The following is a 22,872-nucleotide window of genomic DNA, read 5'->3' on the forward strand; positions in this document are numbered from 1 at the left end:
TCTTCTTCTTCATCATCGCTGATAACAATCACTTCTGTATGGTTTGCAGTATAACGGATTTTCTCGAAATCATCGTCTTCTTCTTCTTCATCACTGCTAATGATTATTGCTTCTATAGGTTTTGATTTTTCTTCTTCAACTTCACAGATTTTGACTCGTTTAGATGCACTATCCATGGTTTAGTAAGAAGTATCAAAGTACACGTTGAAAGAAGTAAAGTCTTTGTTTTTCACAGCTCAGTTCGTATAGAAACCTGATTGTAATATGTTCAAACTTCAAATCTCGAACATCCTATAAAGGGTCCAACTACCTGTATTCTTAATAATGTATTCAGTCTTATCGGTAAAATGAATTAACTTTTATTAATTATTATTCATTTCCAGCATCTATCACTTCAGCAATCATACCATCTACATGCTCCGCTTGTTCCAGCAAATCGTACCATTGATCAACCGTTAAATTTATACCCTGTTTACCTGGTAGGAAAGGACCATTTTCCTCTATTTGATAGAACTCACGAATACAAACAAACGCTTTTTCACCCCATAGTTGAGCCACAATATGTCTCTTTTCATTCAAGATAACACGTTCGGTAGATGTAATTGATCTCTTCGGTGTGAACTGTCTTGGCCGCTGAACGGAACGATTTGAAGGTAGGCCTACTGTTGTGCCTTGTTGATGTGAAACCTTTTGTATCTTCGCTCTATTAGATACAACACTCTGTCCTTTTGAAGAAGAAAAAACTCTCTTACTACCGGTTTGCTTTTGAGTAGAATTCATCCTGTTAGATAATAACAGTAAGGATAAAGAACAGTTGAATCTGATACGTAAACAAACTAAATATTAAAAATCTAAAGCAAGAAAACTGTACTGTTTTTCAAATTAACAATCTGTGTATATATATAGTAAATCAGGTACCCTGTTAAAAATAAAACAATTTACATATATAATACTTAATTCAATAATTTATAGAATAAATACCAACGCAATTACTAATTATTCATTAATACACCCTCATATTAATAAAAATATATTAATATTCATGAATATTAAAACATCTCATTACTTATTCATTGGACTGAGATCGCTAAACAAATTAATTTATTCATTTATTCATAAATAATACCATTTTAATTATTAAATATTCATAAAACTACCCCTTCATAATTAATTAATTTATTCATTTATTCATAATAATACCCTTTAAAATATTAATTATTCATAAAAACTACCCCTCATAATTAATTAATTTATTAATTTATTCATAAATAATACCCTTTAAAATATTAATTATTCATAAATAGTACCCTCATAATTAATATTAATATATTCATTAATTAATTTATGAATTATTCATCGGACTATACGGGGTATTATACTACTGTGGTTATGTGCACGTAGACGAGTGGTTATATGCACGTAGGCTTTTAGTTGTTGCCTGTACGTCGTGCTGTAATTCATAAATAGCTGCACAATAGTTAGATTCGATGATAACGGCATAGTGTATCTCCACAAATTTCTGCATCGCATCTTTTATAGGCCCAATTACTTTGATAGGTAGGCTTACACAATAATTGTTTAAAATCAATGCGGTATTCTTTTGATTTCACGTATGTTAAATCACATTAACATATTAATACACAATATGCGTGCGTCAGCAGGTCACGAAAACCACCGACAGTTACATGTTTTGGTAACTGTTAAAAAACCACATAAAACTTAATGTGTTATCATTAATCTAATAAAATTACAGTTAAAACAATCTGACCGTTGTTGTGATGACATAATGTTTATACTGCGAGTGAAGAAAAGGTGGGTTACGATGGCTGCAAGGTGGAGGGTCCAGGCTGTGTCATGTTTCTCAAATTGTGTTTTTCTAAATAATTGAGGCGTCATTGTCGTGGGTGACAACTAATTCGACAAGGATAATGTGTCGTAGAAACATGAAAATGATACGTTTTAAACTTTTATTAATGTAGCCCAAAGTTTTAACAATATTACTTTAGAGAGGTAATTAAGCAAAGAAAATGGCAGTTAGAAGACTACATAGGGCCTAATTAAATTGGGGCGAAATGACCAAATCAAATGCACACACGTGACAAACTAACTGCAAAAGAACTGTAGGCTACTCCCCCGCTACTCCAGAGAATAAAAATAAAACCTACGTAGTATCTAAGTTAGTCTGAGTTCCAGACGGATTTTTGTCTTAAAATTAGTAAAAAGATTATATTTTGGCACAGGCGTTTCATACGTATACTACGGTACTTGAGCTTGGATACTTGTATTTTCAGACAAAAATCGAAATAAAAACAAATAAATTACAAAAAAGACAATGAATACATACTTGGGGCAAGTCTATATCTGAGTGGGCATATTGATGAATTCAGATAAATATAGTGTAAAGATAGTAGCAAGGTAAAATGGCCATACACGCATATCTAGGCTAGCCAAGATCTGCCGCTTCTATACCTGTAACTATATCTCTTTATAACCATCATCGTTATATTAAAATAGAAATTATATTAATTTATGGGTATACTTGATACATATTTCAACATCAAAACTAATAAACATTGAGGAGTATACGTCTTGTCTAATCATGCTTCAACAAATAAGAAAAAAGTTTCCAAATGAAAGTGAACACCGAACTACGAAACGCGATACGAATTTTACCCATAAATCTATTAGTGTAACGCCAGTTAATGGGCACGGGAGGGCTGGGAAAAAATGATAAAATGCCCTAGAATTAGTGGAACGTGTTGGGAAATAATGCTTGATTGCGTTGAAGCTGTGTTAGAATGTAAATAGTGTATGTACCCGTCCCACAGGCCCTCGACACCTTGAACTATAATGTTTATCGATGAACCTGGGGCGGTTTAAGTATTTCTATTAGTGTTTAAACTCTCACCTGAAAGAGAGTTAAATTTTAAGCAATAAAGAGACTTCCATTATATATAGTACCACCGCCGTTAGTTAAGGTCATATTCAATTGAAATTTTCTATTTTTTCTGTCATCAGATAACTACATCATCATGTTAAACATATTTGTTTGTAATGTACAAAGTACATTTTTAAAGGACTATTTTTTTTCTCACTTAACTAAACAGTTGATCATGTAACAGCAACGGCCGCCGTTAAGATCTCATCAATCGCGTTCAATTACAAACAATTGACTGTTTAATTGAATCGGACATGGACGTGTCGATAGACAAGACACTTGTAGGAGAGCGATCCCGCGGGGAGTGTACGGCTGGATACTTCAACAAGTCACACGTTGCTATTGTTTCAATCTTTAAATATTTGTGGACACTTTTAAAGCCTCATTTTACGATTGCACTTTACTTGTCAATCCGCTCGGCTCTTTAATGAAGTGCGTTTTCACACACGAATCGCTTGTTTGCTAGTGTGGCTGCGAATTTTGGCACAAAGCATGTCCACACAATGTTTCTTTTTGTCTTTCCTAAAAAAGATTAATTTTCTTTCTATTCAAGAAGTTCTGTTCAAGCTAATATTGCATTTCAAGATTGCGCTGCGCTGATGCGGTGACGTTAAAGCAAGACGGTTATAGAGACCAACAGCCATACAGACTGAAAGGCATCTTAACACATCATCACTCCACGAATTAAAATCATAGTGTGGTTTTTCTTCATCTTTCTAAAGAAAAAGTCGTCAGGTGACGAATGAGCCCTCGAGGTATAATGACGTCATCAACAGGAAACAACTTTCTTGGTGTGGCGATTGACATCGGCGGCGGCGCGGTTTATGTATGTCCACATTAGTTCGCGTGTCACTCGCATAGTACAGCAACACTAACCAGCCCAAGGCGTGTAAACCAAATATTTCTTTTGTAGAGTTTCTTCGAAACTACTAGAAACCACAATCTGACATAAACACTCCCCTTCTTAACTGAGCGAAACGACTCCTTTCGATATTGCAATTATCAATAAATAAATCCCTTTTAAGTAGGAATTATTCTAAGAAATTAGAAAGATTTTGTAAACCACATCTTCCGCCGTCGTCCAAACATTTGCCGGAAAGATAACCACAATAAAATATCCTTCATCGCACCAGTCGTAAATCATTCAAATCATCTTATTCACACCTTACTACATCTGATCATAATTGATTAAACAACCAGGGAAAATAGTTTAATTTTCTCTCCTTTGTGACAAAAAAGCTGCCGAGATGAACATAACACTCAGACAGTGCGCACATACTCTAGTCAATTGACTATGGTACGCACATAGTCAATTTACTATGGTACGCAAATAGTCAATTTACTATGGTACGCAAATAGTCAATTGACTATGGTGCGCACATACTCCAGTCAATTGACTAGGGTGCGCATGTAAAGTTACTTCAGATGCACGCTGTAAAATCGCGCCCTCATATTTCTGAAGAATACGTAAGCAAAGCAATCGGAAACGTCTTTGTCTAAATGGTACTGATCAATAAAAAAAAAACTATTTATCTAACGACGTTCTTTATTAAATTAGAATCCTAAATTCTAAACTTTATTATGGAAACAACAAAATTAAACGCTTTAAAATTATTCTTAAAGTAGTGTTCACACTTGGATGAAATAAATGGGTTTTTGTAGACATTATTTGAAAACAGTCACGGCAATTTTAGATACAATATCTGAAACATTAAGAAAAGCAACTAGGCCTACTACTTAACGTCGTGGTAAAGTTAGTTGATAATTAAAACTATTAACCCAAATCTTACCTTTTAAAGATTGATCTGTTCATAACGGAAAACAATTTTTCTTCGCTCGAAAATTGAAGTAGTTTTCTCATTTCTATTTTATAAATATAAGATGTACGTACGTAGTATTCTATTTTTATATCGACTATAATGAGATAACCGTATGATTTGTATAATTACAGTAAGTACTTAGGTCTCTTTTTACTCGACACAGTTTTCCTTGGGGTTTTTTGGTATGTCTGTTGTGATATTCCATTCACGTAATGTCTGTCGTAGATTTCTGGTATTTTCTCCACCTCTTACCTCTTAATATGAATGTCGTGCCACAACGGACACTGTAATAATTGGCAGAATGTTTGAATCAAGAGAAGTACAATTTAGAAAGAACGTGTGTTTATATCATGCGTTTACCGTCGTAACACCATACGTTTACGTCGTGACACTATGCGTTTACGTCGTAACATCATGCGTTTACGTCGTAACACCATGCGTTTACGTCGTAACATCATGCGTTTACGTCGTAACACCATGCGTTTACGTCGTAACATCATGCGTTTACGTCGTAACACCGTACGTTTACGTCGTTATATCATACGTTTACTTTTCATGGCGATTACAAAATAAATTTTAAGCAACCTTTAAAAAGAGCAATTTGTATTGTATGCCATGCCATTCATTGTTCCTGTACTTTTTCCATTTATTTCATTCTGCATTCATTAAATCTATAACATAAAATTTAATTAGCAAACAAAAAATACTTTAAATTTTCACAAAACTTTTGTTTTTAAAGAAAAAATACTGAACACTAAGAAAACAGTAAAAAGGCATTTGATAATTGTCAATATTATACTTTTGCGCAGTCAATTATTAACAATGTTCGATTGGAAAATCTAAGTGTTAAAATAATTAAGTTATTGTTTTTAAAAACAATGTTAAATAAACTAGGTTGCAAGAAGTAGTGACCTTGTCAGCATCGATTAATTTAATTATTGAAGGTAATGTTATCGCCATCAAATCGCTTGTCGTTGGTCTTGGGAAAATGGAACAAAAGTTGATTCTTTTTGGAGAAATAATGGTAATTGACAGTATTAACAGACAAAATCTCTTAGATTTGTGGTTTTTGTGAAGATTGTCCGAGGTGTAACCTTACTATCACATAATGCCAGGTCGGGTGTACTTCCCTAATTGTACAAGTTGCCATGTTGCTGGAAGCTAGGCATACGAATACATTGTAAGAAGCACGGAATCTCGGTTGGAGGAAGGGCGGCAGATTCACCCATGTCTGCGAAGATCTGGCCGCGGGCTGGCTACAGGTTTTAGTAGCTGGTATATCCACGCCTGAAAAAGCTTCCCCCGCTGTGTAAACGTCGCCGCAAGTTCTCCAAAGCTTTTGGCTAAAACAGCCAGTTACGCTAATTCTTTGTTTGGGAAACATTGAAATAATCGTAGTAAGTCACGACTTGAAAGTACAGTTACATACAAATGCCGGCGGCATCTTGTACAAATCCAAGCGAAGTCACGTGAGAAAGTACGAAGCTCCTCTCGGGACCCAGAAAACTTTCTGAGGTCGTCAAAAGCGGTGTTCGCGGTTTTCTGGCCCGCCCCGATTAAACTTTAGGCCTGGATCGAATTTTTCTTCAAACTAAAATATCATAATTTTTATAGACAATAATCTTTTGAGATAATTATACAAATATGTTGCTATTTTTATTCACAATTCCGTTGAGTTCATCCGCTATTATCTCCGCTTTGGGCATTCGTTAAGTCCGAGAAACTTCGATTCATAAATACAATGGTATGTCTTAAATCCCTCAAATATTTTAGACCACTTTGTCTAGAATGTTCCCCATCTCTCTAACTTTGTTCTTAGAAGATTAAATCAATAGTTTCTTTACAAAGGTTCTTTTAAAAAAGTTTTCTTGTGTATATAGCCGCGCATCATCAATTTTCATCAGCGCGTACACCACGAAAATAACGCGCGCGTAAATCCATTTTATCAGAGTTTGTATTTTTATTGGGTTTTTCCAACAGTTTCAAACCTTTTGGTACAAACTTATATCGTCAGAAGCCGCCTCTAGTATATTTATCTTGATTATAATTATCAGGGTTAAAAACTGGTTTCATTATCTTCAAGGGTAGTTTATCACAACAAAAGTCAGCGGGGAAAATACAACAATAATTAACTGGTTCGAACTTGATAAATTACTCTTCATCAAATAATTGATTGGACGCTATGGACGCGCTTTTGTCTTTCTGTAAGCAAATGGAATAAAGTATTTTGCATTCTAGATGAACATCATCCTCAACGAATTATCTGACTGTTTCTTTTGCAATTACATCATTCTCACACTTCGGAAGTTATTATCCACCCACTCTGTTGACCTACGACCCATATTAATCATAGCAAGGTACTGTAGTTTGTATTAAATTTATTGTTCAATGATGTCAATTGGAAATAATTAAAACTATAACTTGAACTTTATCAGTAACCTTCTTTGTTGAATGCATCATTTATATCTGGAGAAATGCCAGATCCTCATTGGCAGCTAGGCCTACTGTATCCGTTCTAAAAACCAATGCTCTTCTTTAGAAACAAACATAAAAGGATGTGGAGTCATGTGATGTGCTTATCTCATAAAAAGTAGTTAATACATTTGTTTTATAAGAACCAGCCAACATTTTCCCAGGCAAATGTTATTTTTCAAATGAATCTTCTGGGTATAATACAAGGTGATGTCGGGACACCAAAATGGCAATTCTAGCATTTTCGCCTTTGCACTTTGCAATAATAAATCAAACTCCACACAGTGTATGACATCATTGCAGGATGTAACCAACAACTTGACATTTGAATTACATAACATTGTTTACACGAAATACGGGTTTCCCTTTTTGAAATGAAGGGAGCGCGTACTCTGCGTAGATCAATTATTTAGGCCTACTGATTTTAATAAAGTGAAACACACAGGATGCTACGCGCAATATGTAGGCAACAACATCTGTACGCGCGCGTATATTCAGAATTGTTTTCTTCTCTGCTTACTCTTACAATACAATACCTATCGTCTTGACAGAAATAAATCATCCAATTTGAAATTATAGCTCATCAAACAAACATTCCGAAATGTTGTTTAAAAAACCACAGACTTTTGAATGTCGAAATGATTCTTACACGGAGTGATGAAACAAAACAGAACGAAACAAGACAATGGTACGGCTAATATCAAGATGAGTAATTTGTCAGCATCGATATTTTATGGGATGTTACGACCTCTTCAAATTCTGCAATAAGATTTGTGGCAGCATGAATATCACAAAGGACTAAAAATAGAATATAGTTTTCGTCAGGATAACAGGGCCCCTTTTAATTCCTTGTGCGCATTTAGCTAACTTCACAACACCGATTGCGGACCCCTTCCGGTGGTTGAAAAGGAAACTCTGGGCTGCATTATTTTTTCTTATAATGAGGTTAAGGTAGAAATCATGAATAATTCATGAGATTATGGTATAAATTATGCCATTAAATAGGGCCTACACATAGGGCGCGCTACATAATAAGGTTCTGCATTATTTTTGCCTTAACCTGACAGGAAAAAAATTAGTGCCTCCCGGCTACGTTGCGTGTTTCGATACACGTATACGTTTAAACGGAATCCGGAATTAGTTTAGTTTGAACGGTTCTTACTAGACATTTTTCACGTTCTTTTAGGCCTATATCCGGTCACCGGTCCGGGAACGTAATCCGGTTGTAGTGTCAATAGATTTAATGTCAGGGGGGCTCAATATTGAAAAACACTTTTTTTAAGAGTTAAGATTGGTAAGCAAGGACGTAAGCGCAACGTAAGTGATTTGACCAATCACAAGCGATCTATAATTCGAACTGTGGCTTGTTATTGGTCAACTTTCTTACGTACAACGTTGCTTTGCTAGTAGGAACAAAACTTTATATCGTGTCAAGACTATGACATCCACATCTCGGAAAATCGAACATACTGAATAAATTATTTTATTTTGAATTCAAAGTGCGACTATTTAGAAATTCGTGAGAACTTTGAGTTTTTCAAACTACAAACAAAACAACACCAAACGGTGACAAATAAATATAGACAGTTACAACAATAGTTTGAAACACTTTCTTTCAATAGTACAATTCTCTTGTCGGCTGTAAAAAATTCCTCATTTACAGGGGGCCTAGGCCTTGACTTGGAATGCTAAAATCGCCGAGTTCTACGTGCGGCACCTGGATATCGGCGCGTTGCCTTACAGAAACCCGAAGACGCTAGCGTGGTAGGTACGGTGCAACTACATAGTACCTCGCGGTAATAATCAAAAAGTTTTTTCATGTTCTCAATTTTGATCTTGTCTGGGGAATAACAACTTTAATTATGTTTATTTGAATGGCGTATACTGGATAAAGGTATTGAGAAAAGGAACACCGTGGGAATCGAATGATTCAATTAGGCCTGAACGTTTGAAATGTATAAACTAGTTTTGATTTCGCGTATAGATACAGATCTGACATACATTCACCGCCACGTCACTTCTTGTAACTTGTTATTCGACTGTCCACCGAATGCTCGTCTCAAACAAAATGTTATTTGATGAATAATTGACTAATTGAAATAGAATGAGGATTCTTTAATCGAAAACTTATCTTTTGAGATTGTATTTCAGGCTTAGAAACTGACACCACAGAGCATGGAGTAGTCTGTGTTCCATACGGAGTTTTGAGTTAATATGTATTAGTAAAAAGATACTACACATATGGCGTTTCATACGTATACTACTTGAGCTTCAAACATCGAAAAGCCTCGAAATAACTACAGACTTGAGGCAAATCTAAGCGTGGAGGTATAAAGAGGCCTATAACTTCCCTGCACAGAGCTGAGATGACATCCAACTACCACCACGAGATATTTCTCATCTTGATAAATTACTAGCTTTGGTTGAGAGAATTATTACGAATCCTTCTAGAGGGGTTAAGTGTTGCCGTATTAATAATGACATTACACTACACTGATTCCTTTGTGTTCGTGGTCTTCATGTTGAAATATAAAGCACTTATTGGGATGCATTACCTCATATGATATCACATTTATGGACCTTAATCAAAGGAACCATTGTAACACAAATCAGAAACTATACAACAAAATGAGTGTACTAAACCTTGTTACGAAAGTCCGTCTTCAACAACATTTAAGTTCAACATTAGTTTAAGCAAGTTGTTGTAAAGTGATGACATGTTAGTTCATTTTTATTTATTGCTTGTTTAACATGCACGTTTACAACTCGCTAGCCCGAAATGTACATCTAGCGTACATCTAGTGCTGGCCCGAAATGTTGGGTATCCGCGTACATCTAGTGCTAGCCCGAAATGTTGGGTATCCGCGTACATCTAGTGCTGGCCCGAAATGTTGGGTATCCGCGTACATCTAGTGCTGGCCCGAAATGTTGGGTTTCCGCGTATATCTAGTGCTGGCCCGAAATGTTGGGTATCCGCGTACATCTAGTGCTGGCCCGAAATGTTGGGTTTCCGCGTACATCTAGTGCTGGCCCGAAATGTTGGGTATCCGCGTACATCTAGTTATGGACCGAAATGTTGGGTTTCCGCGTACATCTAATGCTGGCCCGAAATGTTGGGTATCCGCGTACATCTAGTGCTGGGCCGGAATGTTGAGTTTCCGCGTAGCCTACATCTAGTGCTGGACCGAAATGTTGGGTATCCGCGTACATCTAGTTCTGGCCCGAAATGTTGGGTTTCCGCGTACATCTAATGCTGACTCGAAATGTTGGGTTTCCGCGTACATCTAATGCTGACTCGAAATGTTCCGTAAGTTTCACTTTCATGGAGGAGTAACAGCGGTAGTACGGTACCGTAGTAATTACATGCAATATAGTACACATATAAAATATATAGGACTGTATAAATAGAATATTTCATTTGAACGAATTTCCATGAGAAAACCAAGGTTTCTTTAAAAGCTGGGATTGGTTATGGGCGACCCTGAACATGGGTAGGTCTCAAGCCTTGACTTCATGTATCAGTTACGGAACTATTCCCTATGGCACCCTAGAGGGTGATATTTCGGGATTTACTTTTTTTATGGTTACGAACAAATAATGATATTGCAATGTTCTCACACATAATTGAATTTCCATACTAGATAAGCGATTCTAGTTCCGAGAGATTCGAACCAATTTCCTCGACCTACTTCTTCCACAAATAGTTGTTATGTCATAAATTAGCCTATGTGACATGTTTAGTAATCAACAGGATCCCGTGTGGTACCCAAAAACCGCTGTCGGATGTCATACGGCACACCTAACATTTATTTCCACATATCTACAAACAAAAATTCCAAAGTCGACTTCCGATCGTTAAAACAGCCCGGCGTCAAAATGTTTTTGTCAACTGGTGGTTTATCATTATAAATCATTAATTGTTTGTAAATACAAACAATTACTTTATTCCACAAATATTTCCGTTTCGTTATAAATTCCAGTGAATTTCCAAGATGAATGCGGTCGTAAGAAAATTAACAAAATCAACGAAACCTAACCACATTACATGATTGTGGTATGTATACATTTTAAGTTAAAAATTACATTTTTAATGACAGGAATGAAAAACCTAAATGTTTAAGAGTTACCACCGACCTGGTATTTGGTTTTTAAAAACATATGGGAAACAAATTTGTAAAATAGGCCTAGTTAAAATCAGGATAACCCGTAAATTAAAGTTTAAAATGTTTACAAATTCATCAATTAATCTTGAGGAGAAATTACAATTATTTAAAAAAATTAAAAAGAACTAGAATTTAATTCGTCACTTTGACGAATTATAGGTGATCATTTTTATCATTTTACTGAAATTAATTTTTTTTAAACATACACGTACGTTAACATACGATCGGAAAAAGTTGATGTATGCCATCCTATTATATGCTTATAGTGCTGAGTTGTGCCTATATGCCATATACAATATGTACAGTATATACTGTATATCTATATACAGTGTAGCATAGGTGAAATTACGGGACACACATGTTCTAATTTTTTGGCATGATGACGTTATCAAACTAAACTTTAAGATGACAATTTCGAAAGATAATTAATTGAGCAAAAAAATATAAGATTTTGAAAAAAATTTGGCACGCAGAAGCGCTGTGCGCGCTCTTTGAATTGTGTATAGCTTTGACAAAAAATATGAAAAAACTACTTTTTCACTTCAACTGGCCATATGTTAACGTCACAACATCCGATAGGCTTAATTTTTATATGAATTAATATCTACATTTCATCAGCTTTCATAATAAATTATAATCATCAAGGTAACCTTCAATTCTGAAGAGCTGTAAGATATTCAAATTTACTGCGAAGGTGAAATTACACGGCCTACGTTATTCAAGTTTTTACGCGTGATGACGTCATTAAAATAAAATTAGTGTCAACTCATGATAAAGATAATTAATTAAGCAAGCACATACTGAAATTTGTGCGAAATTCGAGCACACATAACCAAGATGCGCTCTGTTGAATGTGATAATCTACACAAAAAGATAACAAATCCTAATTTTTAAATTCAAGTGGCCATTTGATGACGTCAAAACATTTTGTACGTAAAATGTGTACATGAATTCATATCTACAACTCAATGGCTTCCAGAATAAGTTAAAAAAATCGGGGGTCATCTTGCATTCTGAAGAATTATTTTCATTTTAAAAAAGACCTATTTTTCACCATTTTCAGAACTTTTGTAAAATTAATGTGCGCATTTTGTCATTTTTAACGTGCTCGTATAGCGTTATTTTAAGTCGGAACTGACTCAAATTTGGTGAATGTACTAAGGATGGTGAGTAGAATGAGATTTGTAAAAAAAAATCATATTTTTTACGCTTTTTAAGTATCGCGCGCGCAAAAACGCATTTTTGCGCAGTAATTTTTTGAAACATGCAAATGGCCTAATTCATGCTCTAAATTGATCAAAACTTAATTTTGAGCGTTTTAAATTTTTAACGCGCGATTTCACGCGCATGACCCTACGTGCGCGTGCGTTTTTATTTGCTAATATTTTTACCCTTGATCTGAAGTTTACGTGTAGTGAATTTCATTAATATGTGATAATGAATTATGGAGATATGATTGATAATGTGATTTCGCAAAATGGCGTATAAATGTCGTCACGGATGAGTGATCACGCTGGAAAGCTTATTAGGATTAAGTTATATTATTTGAAAGATATTCTGAAATTTTGGTAATCATTGACATTAAACTTTTTGAGATAATTGTTACACAAAATAGTGTACAGAAACAATAAAAAGAAAAAAAACTAGAATTTAATTCGTCACTTTGACGAATTATAGGTGATCATTTTACTGAAATTATTTTTTTTTAAACATGCACGTACGTTAACATACGATCGGAAAATGTTGATGTATGCCATCCTATTATATACGCTTATAGTGCTGAGTTGTGCCTATATGCCATATGTACAGTATATACTGTATATCTATATACAGTGTAGCATAGGTGAAATGACGGGACACACATGTTCTAATTTTTTGGCATGATGACGTTATCAAACTAAACTTTAAGATGACAATTTCGAAAGATAATTAATTGAGCAAAAAAATATAAGATTTGGAAAAAAATTTGGCACGTAGAAGCGCTGTGCGCGCTCTTTGAAATGTGTATAACTTTGACGAAAAATATGAAAAAAATACTTTTTCACTTCAACTGGCCATATGTTAACGTCACAATATCCGATAGGCTTAATTTTTATATGAATTAATATCTACATTTCATCAGCTTTCATAATAAATTATAATCATCAAGGTAACCTTCAATTCTGAAGAGCTGTAAGATATTCAAATTTACTGCGAAGGTGAAATTACACGGCCTACGTTATTCAAGTTTTTACGCGTGATGACGTCAATAAAATGAAAATAGTGTCAACTCATGATAAAGATAATTAATTAAGCAAGCACATACTGAAATTTGTGCGAAATTCGAGCACACATAACCAAGATGCGCTCTGTTGAATGTGATAATCTACACAAGAAGATAACAAATCCTAATATTTAAATTCAAGTGGCCATTTGATGACGTCAAAACATTTTGTACGTCAAATGTGTACATGAATTCATATCTACAACTCAATGGCTTCCAGAATAAGTTAAAAAAATCGGGGGTCATCTTGCATTCTGAAGAATTATTTTCATTTTAAAAAAGACCTATTTTTCACCATTTTCAGAACTTTTGTAAAATTAATGTGCGCATTTTGTCATTTTTAACGTGCTCGTATAGCGTTATTTTAAGTCGGAACTGACTCAAATTTGGTGAATGTACTAAGGATGGTGAGTAGAATGAGATTTGTAAAAAAAATTCATATTTTTTACGCTTTTTAAGTATCGCGCGCACAAAATTTTTTTTTGCGCAGTAATTTTTGGAAACACGCAAATGGCCTAATTCATGCTCTAAATTGATCAAAACCTAATTTTGCGCGTTTTAAATTTTTAGCGCGCGGTTTCACATGCATGACCTTGAAACGCGCAACTTTTTATTTGCTAATATTTTTACCCTTGATCTGAAGTTTACGTGTAGTGAATTTCATTAATATGTGATAATGAATTTTGGAGATATGATTGATAATGTGATTTCGCAAAATGGCGTATAAATGTCGTCACGGATGAGTGATCACGCTGGAAAGCTTATTAGGATTAAGTTATATTATTTGAAAGATATTCTGAAATTTTTGTAATCATTGACATTAAACTTTTTGAGATAATTGTTACACAAAATAGTGTACAGAAACAATAAAAAGAAAAAAAAAAAAAAAAATAAAAATAATAATAAAGATTTTATACAATAACAATAGGTGATCATTTTATTCTAAATGATCACCTAATAATAAAGATTTTATACAATAACAATAGGTGATCATTTAGAATTCTAAATGATCACCTAATTAATGAAAAGCATACATAACCGTACCAAATTGTTTGGTATAATTATCATATGTTTATAAATAAACAAATCCACCAACATTTGGTGTACAGTACATTCCATACACCAAACATTAATACAACCACAATTCATCATAATGTTGTTCAATGAAAAGTTACATCATTCGCTTAAAATATACACAAGTCAAAACAGTTAAAGCAAAACAAACTAAGGTATTGTTCGATGAGTTCTTTAAAGTATATGTTTCTTGAAATTTATTTACCACCATAACACTTAAAACCTACTCTCCAGATAGTACCCGGAAACCTATTGACTGTTCCCAATATTTCCAGAAATTCTGGTACTCCAAATGTGGGAAAATTGGAGCATTTTGGATCTCAAGAAAAGTCTGGTTTTGGGAGAGTTTCCGGTTTTGTGGAGAGTCAACTACATGTGTTGTCAAAATAAATGAAACACAAATATTGTTAAAAGATTTATCGAGCATTTACCGGTGTACCGGAAAGATGTAAGTATAGGGCTAAATAAACATCGGTGGCCTGACGTCACTGTTTGCCAATTAACACGTAGGCCTAAGTTACAAATGATGTACTTTTTCCATTAGTAATAATTTCATCCACTGATTATAATAGCTTTTATAGCTTTTTTTGACAGTGTGTTTAATAATTAGTCTCTGAACACCAGTACTTTATGTTCTGCAAAATGTCAGCGCTGACGTCATTCTGATTGACATTAAAATGAATTTATGTTCTGTTTTTTTATCAATAAAAAAATGTTTATTTGTAATTCAGACTTATTACTCATGTTCGTTTCCGTGAAGTCTTTATCTCCCGGTGAGATATTCGGCTCCAGATCAGATGAGAACGTACATTCTTTACGTTTGTCGGAGGTTTAAATGACTGTTGCCTAGGTAACAACATGCAGTACAGAAACTTTGAAAGATACGAGATGGCTTGACGGAGATGTCGATATGACATATGGAACGCCAAAAGATCATCACTGGAGATGAAACATCATGCTAAACATAAATATTATTGCATTTTCGAATGTTTATATGCTGATCGAAACCCCAGTCGTCTAGACTACCGCCCGGTACTTAACTTGATCTCATTTCGGGGCACTAGAGAAAACTTAAAGATGACAGTTCTAAAAAAAGAAGGGTTGTACCGGAGGGAAGCTCAATGACAGATCCTGATATCGAAATAGTACACAACAAGCGATGCCAAAAGTGTATACAAATACATATTTTCATCAGCATTTGTACGCGCGCGTATAAATATATATTATTTTCATCAGAATTTGTGCGCGCGCGTACAATTTTGATGATTCATTCTTTTCAAATGTTGTTTAACCTATTACCTTCTATCAAAAGTCCCAAAAATAGCCCAGTGTCATAATTGTCCAGTTTTTCACACCTTGCAATATCGGTTTGTCGTTACCGACTTCAATATGTCAGGGAATTACTTAACGATTATCGGTTTTCGTTGGACAACTGTCGGTTTTAATTTAATCTCACCTGCTAACGGGAGATATACAACTAGTGTTAAGTAATTGTAAGTACTCCCAGAAGGCTCCTTAGTTTTGGACACCAGATGTAAAACTCAAGTACGAAAAGTACATTCGTCCAAACAATATCGACCGTGTCGACAGACCGATGTAAGCCACACTAACTGGGATGTTTATGTTCACACATTTTGCACTAAAGACAACTTAGGTAGCTTCTTTCAGAGCACGTTTTGTCGGCGAAGCGACTGCTATTCCCCCAAGGCTGTATGTATCTCTGTATGTAGGTTTCAAAAGTGCTATCACTGATCACTCTATTAATAATAGACATGCTCTTCCAGGCTAATTCTTCTTAGAAGTGCTAGCCTGGATGTTTTGAATATTATGGCTCTAACTTCTTATTATAGATTGTAAAGTTAAGTTAAACCGATTCTGACGTATAATGGGAATATTTCTTTAATTATAGGTTCATGAATATTCATAGAAATATGGGTCGTATGAAAAAAATAAAGATGAAAAAAAAATCAAGAAAATGTGCAGCAAAGATAATGAATATGTTAAATGCAGACTACTAATCCTTTTTTAGAATATTATTGTCTTTTTGTTTATAATAATCCCATAGCTACGAATATTATTATATCTACGTGGATTCATTTGGTATCATAAATCCATACAAATTAATTTTAAATTCGATAAATAGAGAAAGAATGCTAGGTAGGAAATTGTAAATCGACTGAAACCTGGAAATGTACAGTAGTACATTCCTAAACACATATTTCATAAATATAGCACTCATTGGAACGAATGAACGGGTTTGAAATCACCACCAAAACCAGCAACTGGAACACTTTCTTAACTGAACAAGGTGCAGCCTTTATACTTATCTCATTAACATGAAATATAATCACCAATTTCCAAATAAATACGGTGAATCAGAGTTGACACGTGTAACATGATATATCGCCTGCACTTTGCAGACGATATAACGAAATTGTACACAAGTTGCCCTTGATTAACTATCCTTGTCAACTGGCGGACAGAAGGCCGTAATTAGGGCCTAACTATTCCACGAAAACCGCGCTGAGTATGCAGGCGATAAAAATATCCGCAAACATTGCAATCTGCAAATCATTCATCCATAAAAGATTATTTTCGATTTCTAAAAATTTGATAAAATCACATAATCTTGGAAAAATTACAAAGTCTGTTAAGCTTTTTCACACAGATTTGTTAAAACCCACCCACCAACCTTCTATAACTGAACTTTTATCGTCTGCAAGTGATAATGGCCGGTGAGGGCGGTATGATGAATTACGAGCGGTTGGCATCGTGCCTGTTTGCGGTGGTAACCTTGACAGAAGTGTGTATAAAAACTTTCGGCACTGTAAGTGTTGATGATATTATCGTGTTCTTGTGCTCTACAGGTCGCATTTTGATTTTTTTTGTCTCACGGCTAAGGACTGTAACTTCTCTTATAATACTACCTACATATTGGTATTATTGGAACTCGTTTTAACTGGAATATTCATACATTGGTATAGGGCCTATCGGTATGTTATTTTTATTTTATATTTTTTTAAATTTATATTTTTAGGATCCAGAAATATTTATATTAAATAGTTTCTTAATGGTACATGTGTTTTAGATGTTATAATATTATTTTAAATCATCTTATTTAGATAAGTAGCCAGTGACGCAATTTGGAGTACGTACGCAATTATCTCGTTATGATGTTTTACATAAAAACATGCTTCTGTATATTTCGCGTTTGTTTACGTAATAACTGCGTTAATTTAGTTTCTATGACGTAATAGCTTTGATTGATAAAGGGCACGAGAACTAATTACACAACATATGACATTCGCAGCATACACATTATCAATAGTTACGAAATAACAACACAGCATACAGCAGAAAATGATAGATGGAAAACACCTGCTGTAGTTTACCGCGCGTTTGACAACTGCGTAATTTCACGGACGATTATTTGGAACTGATCTTACATGTATACGGTGTGTTTGACTTCCTGCGGGACGACGCGGGCCGCGTGGGCACTACTTATTTTAGGTTTTGATCCTCATGTGACGTACCTGCGATTGTTGTTGAAACCTTTAATGTGCCCGAGATAAAAATGTATGCTAGATTTACTTAGGAAAGATACGGTCAATTAGTGGTGTGTTTTCAGAAATGCTTTCCTTCAGTGTCAACTACTGTTCGTAACTTACAGTCTATAATTGTCTACAATATGAATCCCCCGCGCTCACATGCCCTGTTCATCATCAACGCACTCGATTCCACGCGTGCGAACACGCATATACTCCATTAAAATCCGCTAACATTTGTTGTCACTTCTCGTCGTGGTGTTTGATATATTAATTGTGTTTATTTTTCGAATTCATAGCGCGTATCACTCTTGTGACTTTATTATATCGACCTCATTTTGCTTGCCAACGAATCACATCATCAATCATAAAAGTACAACCTGAAACAATTCAATTGCGTGATCTTGAACCTCAATGAAATATAGGCCTACGACTAATAATATAACTAATATTATAATCCAATATCTGTTACACGGGCCAGTATATGGTTTGCTCTCGTCTAAACAATCTCAAACCTTAATATTTTGTTTAACCGGTACGGTACTTTTACAATTATGAAAAAAAATACCTACAATGAGAAGGTACTTTCCCTTCTTCATTCACTTCCTTAGATTTAACTGTAAACACTAACACAATGGTAAAATCAAATCAATAATGTTTCGCACGCGTACAAAAGATGATATTTGTAACGTTTTTGTACGCGCGCGACATCTAATCATTTTTCATACGCGTACAAATGATGACATTTGTTAGGTTCTTTGTACGCGCGCGACATAGGCCTATATCTAATCAAGTTTCATACGCGCGTACAAAAGATGACTGTGTGTTAGTTTCGTTGTACGCGCGCGACAGATATCTAATCACATATGTCGCGCGCGTGCAAAAGTTGATATTCAAGATTCTTTGTACGCGCGCGTCAGATAATCTTTTCCAACATTTACTACAATATTTACTAAATCCCCTTGGTGATACTGAATCCGACTGTAACAACGTATTATGTTGATCCTAGACCAAATTTAGCATCAGCCTACCTCCCAGGTATTACCTATTGATGTTCGAATAAATCCTTAAAAGTGTCCCAATTTTATCCATGCGTTAAGAAACATGTCTGTGTTTTATTGTAATAGGCCTACTGTAAAACTAAATCAAGAGTCTCAATTTGTTTCTCAAACATTCAATCTCGAATACATAGGCCTAATATGAATGAATAATCAAAGATTTCGCCAAGACCGCATTATGTGTTTGTGTGCATTTAATGTTAATATGTGTATTTGGTGTCCCTATTAATAGCAGTTAACAAAATATTTTGAGAGTCTCAGAGTCGGATACAATAATTATACAGTTTTCCTCGGTATTATTGTGACATTTGTTTAACATGGGCTACCTGCCTTTCTTTGTGCTAATGAGACCCGTGCCAGGTGCATCAATCTACGGGGTATAGTGCTACCAATTGGCATATTGTGCCTACCAACGCGTTGCTCTTTGGTCGAAGGGTAAAAAAATGAATGTACAATATTCAAAATATTATTATTGGTTTGGCGTAAATTGTTGGATAAATACAAAATCGGAAGAAAGTTATCGCGAGAGACTGCAGGAAATCAAGTGCGTATTTTTTTAAAATCATGGGCCTTACCATCTTGATATCCGTACTATAAGTAACTCCTTAAGATTACATACCTCCGCGCGCGCGTATTATAGTTACGCATAGAGATGCGCGAGTTTACTTATTTATTATTATCTTTTTATCTATCAATAAACAAATAATGAAACGTGATTTGAAATTGCATTTCCTTTAAATGTTAGTGTGTTTAACGGATTTAATTGTTTCCGCAATAAGAAATTCATTGAAATTAAGTAAACATTTACCTTATCTGTGTCGATTTATTTATTCCAGTCTAAACATGTAGTTAATTACGTAATACTATCGTATCTAAGATAAATATATTAGTCTGAACTTTGCTGAATTGTTACATCACCTCATCTCACCTAATCCGTATTTCCTCAATTGAGGATAAATATCAAACAATCTCAATTTAACTGGAATAATTCGGGTAAAAATAGTCTATTTTATTACTATTGTGAAACGATCTACGAGATGAAAAATCCAAACGAAACATTTTTTTTATTTTCTCATATTTCTGTATCACATTTTAATGATTTTAGCATGTTTTACTGAACGGTTTAGAGTTTTCTTTATTGTCTTAAGTTTTTTCTACAATATTAGTATTACAGTTTTAATTCATTGCATTCAGTTTAATTGTTGAAATACTAGTATATGACCGATTTTAAAAGTAGCGTAGGAGGATTGTGTGTGTTATTTTGGTTCTATCAAGGGAACAGACAATACCCAAAATAATTTGTCATTTGTCCTTATTTAGCCCTCTCTACCGCAAACAGGCACCGAGTTCAGTTTCCCTCACGAAATTGTACTTATATGTAGCATTCTGCACCTGTTACAGCATTCAGTGTATTATAAATGCTCATCTGTATTTCTTCGGTTTCTTTTGTTCCGACGTAAAATGACCAATTTTGTTAGCTAATCTGGGATATTAAAGCCAATTTCGCAGGAAATCTCGAATTGTTTCCAGATTAACTACTCATAGATCAGAGAAAAAGAAAAACGTGCTCAATTAAAAATGAAAAATAAGAAAACCAAAACTGGAGAAATTAATTACAAGTATTACTTGGAAAAGATTAAGACTAAAACGACACATTAAAACATATTAGGTCAGCGCAGTAAAACATTTACAATGAAACCACTTTTTTGAGAATTGTCAAAGGAGTGTTCTTACAAAAAACATTTAAAGAATATTAAATATGTTTTTTTCTAAAATGTGAGAAAGACCAAAATCTCTAGGATCATTAAAGTTGAACATTATAAAGACAAACACAAAACCATCCTGATGACATGGCGAACAATTATGGAAATGTCCAATATATGAGAGGCGTTAACTGACGATGATGTCGAAACTGTGTTTCTTTCCCAGACAAATCATTCCATTGTTATTTCTATTGAAAACTTATTACGTGAAAAAATATAATGATGAAACTTCACTAGGAAGTTTCTAAATATCTGTTTCGGTTTGATACATCGGTCAGCGGAACAAAACTTGTAGTATTTTGTCTGTAGTTACATTTTTCCATAATGGCACATGACATCAGCAAGATCGAAGCTGTGTTCCTTTCCCAGATAAATAATTATATTGCTAATTCTATATTGACAACTTATTAACTGAAAATATAGTGGTGAAACTTCACTAGGAAGTTTCCAAATATCTGGTTCGGTTTGATGCATCAGCAACAAAACTTGTATAGAATATAAATATTGTGTCAGCAGGTATATTTTCCCAATGGATGTATTGCACATGACATCAGCAAGAGCCAAAAATAGCCTAAACGTATTCTTGAAAAGCCATCGTTAATCTTTAAATAGCCAACAAAGACCTACTATATCATCGTTGGTTATATTTTGGATAAAATGATGTCACCAAGAAGTTTCAACACTTTCATTTCAACATGTATCCGGAAAACTCAAAATGCCGACATTTGGACATTTTATCAACACAAGATTTTTCTAGTGAATAATTAGTAGTTGAATAGTATAGATGAATAATATTGAACAATAATTCACGTGTATAAGGTAATGTGTTCATTTGTATTGCTTAAGCTCTGTCTACCTATCAAACTTTATGTGACAAGAAAATGTGCACATCATAGTTTTTTTGTGATTAAGCAAATTATAACCAAAATGCAAACGAATCAGACTGAATTTCGACCAACAGACAGACTGACTAAATAAAATAACATCGTGATATACCAATACACAAGAAATATCTTACAGTGTATATTATTACCAGAAGAACACAGTTTGATAAATATTCGACGAATTCTCTAAATGTTGTTAAACTTTACGCTCGTATTATTTCATAAACCATTAGTTTGCTTGTAAAAAATCTACATCTAGATTTAAGTAGAAATTGCACTATTTAACATGACACTTATTGTTTCAGGGTTATGTACTTTGTGATATAAAGTTGGGATAAATATAGACTTACCTTAAATATAAAATGCATTCGTGTTTTCCCTGGGTACATTGTTTCAATGAGAGGTCTTGGTAAAGGTGGCGAGAGTACCGTATAACAATATTTCTTGCGGCCTACAAAATAAAATCATAAAATTATTTATTTATAAGACAATATCATCTAACTTTAACCGAACGCAAGTTGCTAAACTCAATTTAGTAAATCGTATAACTTTCTTTGGAAAATGTAAGCAAAAACAAAAATATATGAGGTGTTTCTATTTAGTAAAAGTTATTTAGTTAAAAAAAATCTTCAACTATATCTTCAAATATATTTCTTTCACCATCACCAACAACTTCGCCATCATCATTAAAATGTATTATCTAATATAATAACTTTCTTTCGTACTTTGTGTGCTTCTTGTTCCCTGTTTGTTTGTCTTTTTTTTTCTAAAGTGCTGTTTTCTTTCCAATGTTGAACTTCAATTTTGATTTTATTTATCAAGAAGATAATTGAAATATAATGTATCATATCGTATCATCATTGTATGTGTACAAGTTTACAATAACCGTTGG

At 34.2% G+C, this 22,872-nt stretch overlaps 1 long non-coding RNA gene across 1 annotated transcript in view; it reads right to left on the minus strand.

Moving 5' to 3' along the window:
* Positions 1 to 22,872, minus strand: part of LOC144850455 (uncharacterized) — a 51,644-nt gene that overhangs the window by 18,398 nt on the left and 10,374 nt on the right. The window contains exon 3 of the long non-coding RNA XR_013614084.1: positions 22,331 to 22,431. This is a non-coding gene — a long non-coding RNA (uncharacterized LOC144850455). The remainder of the gene's footprint in view (positions 1 to 22,330; positions 22,432 to 22,872) is intronic.

The sequence above is a fragment of the Antedon bifida genome, chromosome 8 (assembly GCF_963402885.1).
Source record: "Antedon bifida chromosome 8, ecAntBifi1.1, whole genome shotgun sequence".
Lineage (NCBI taxonomy): Eukaryota > Metazoa > Echinodermata > Crinoidea > Comatulida > Antedonidae > Antedon > Antedon bifida.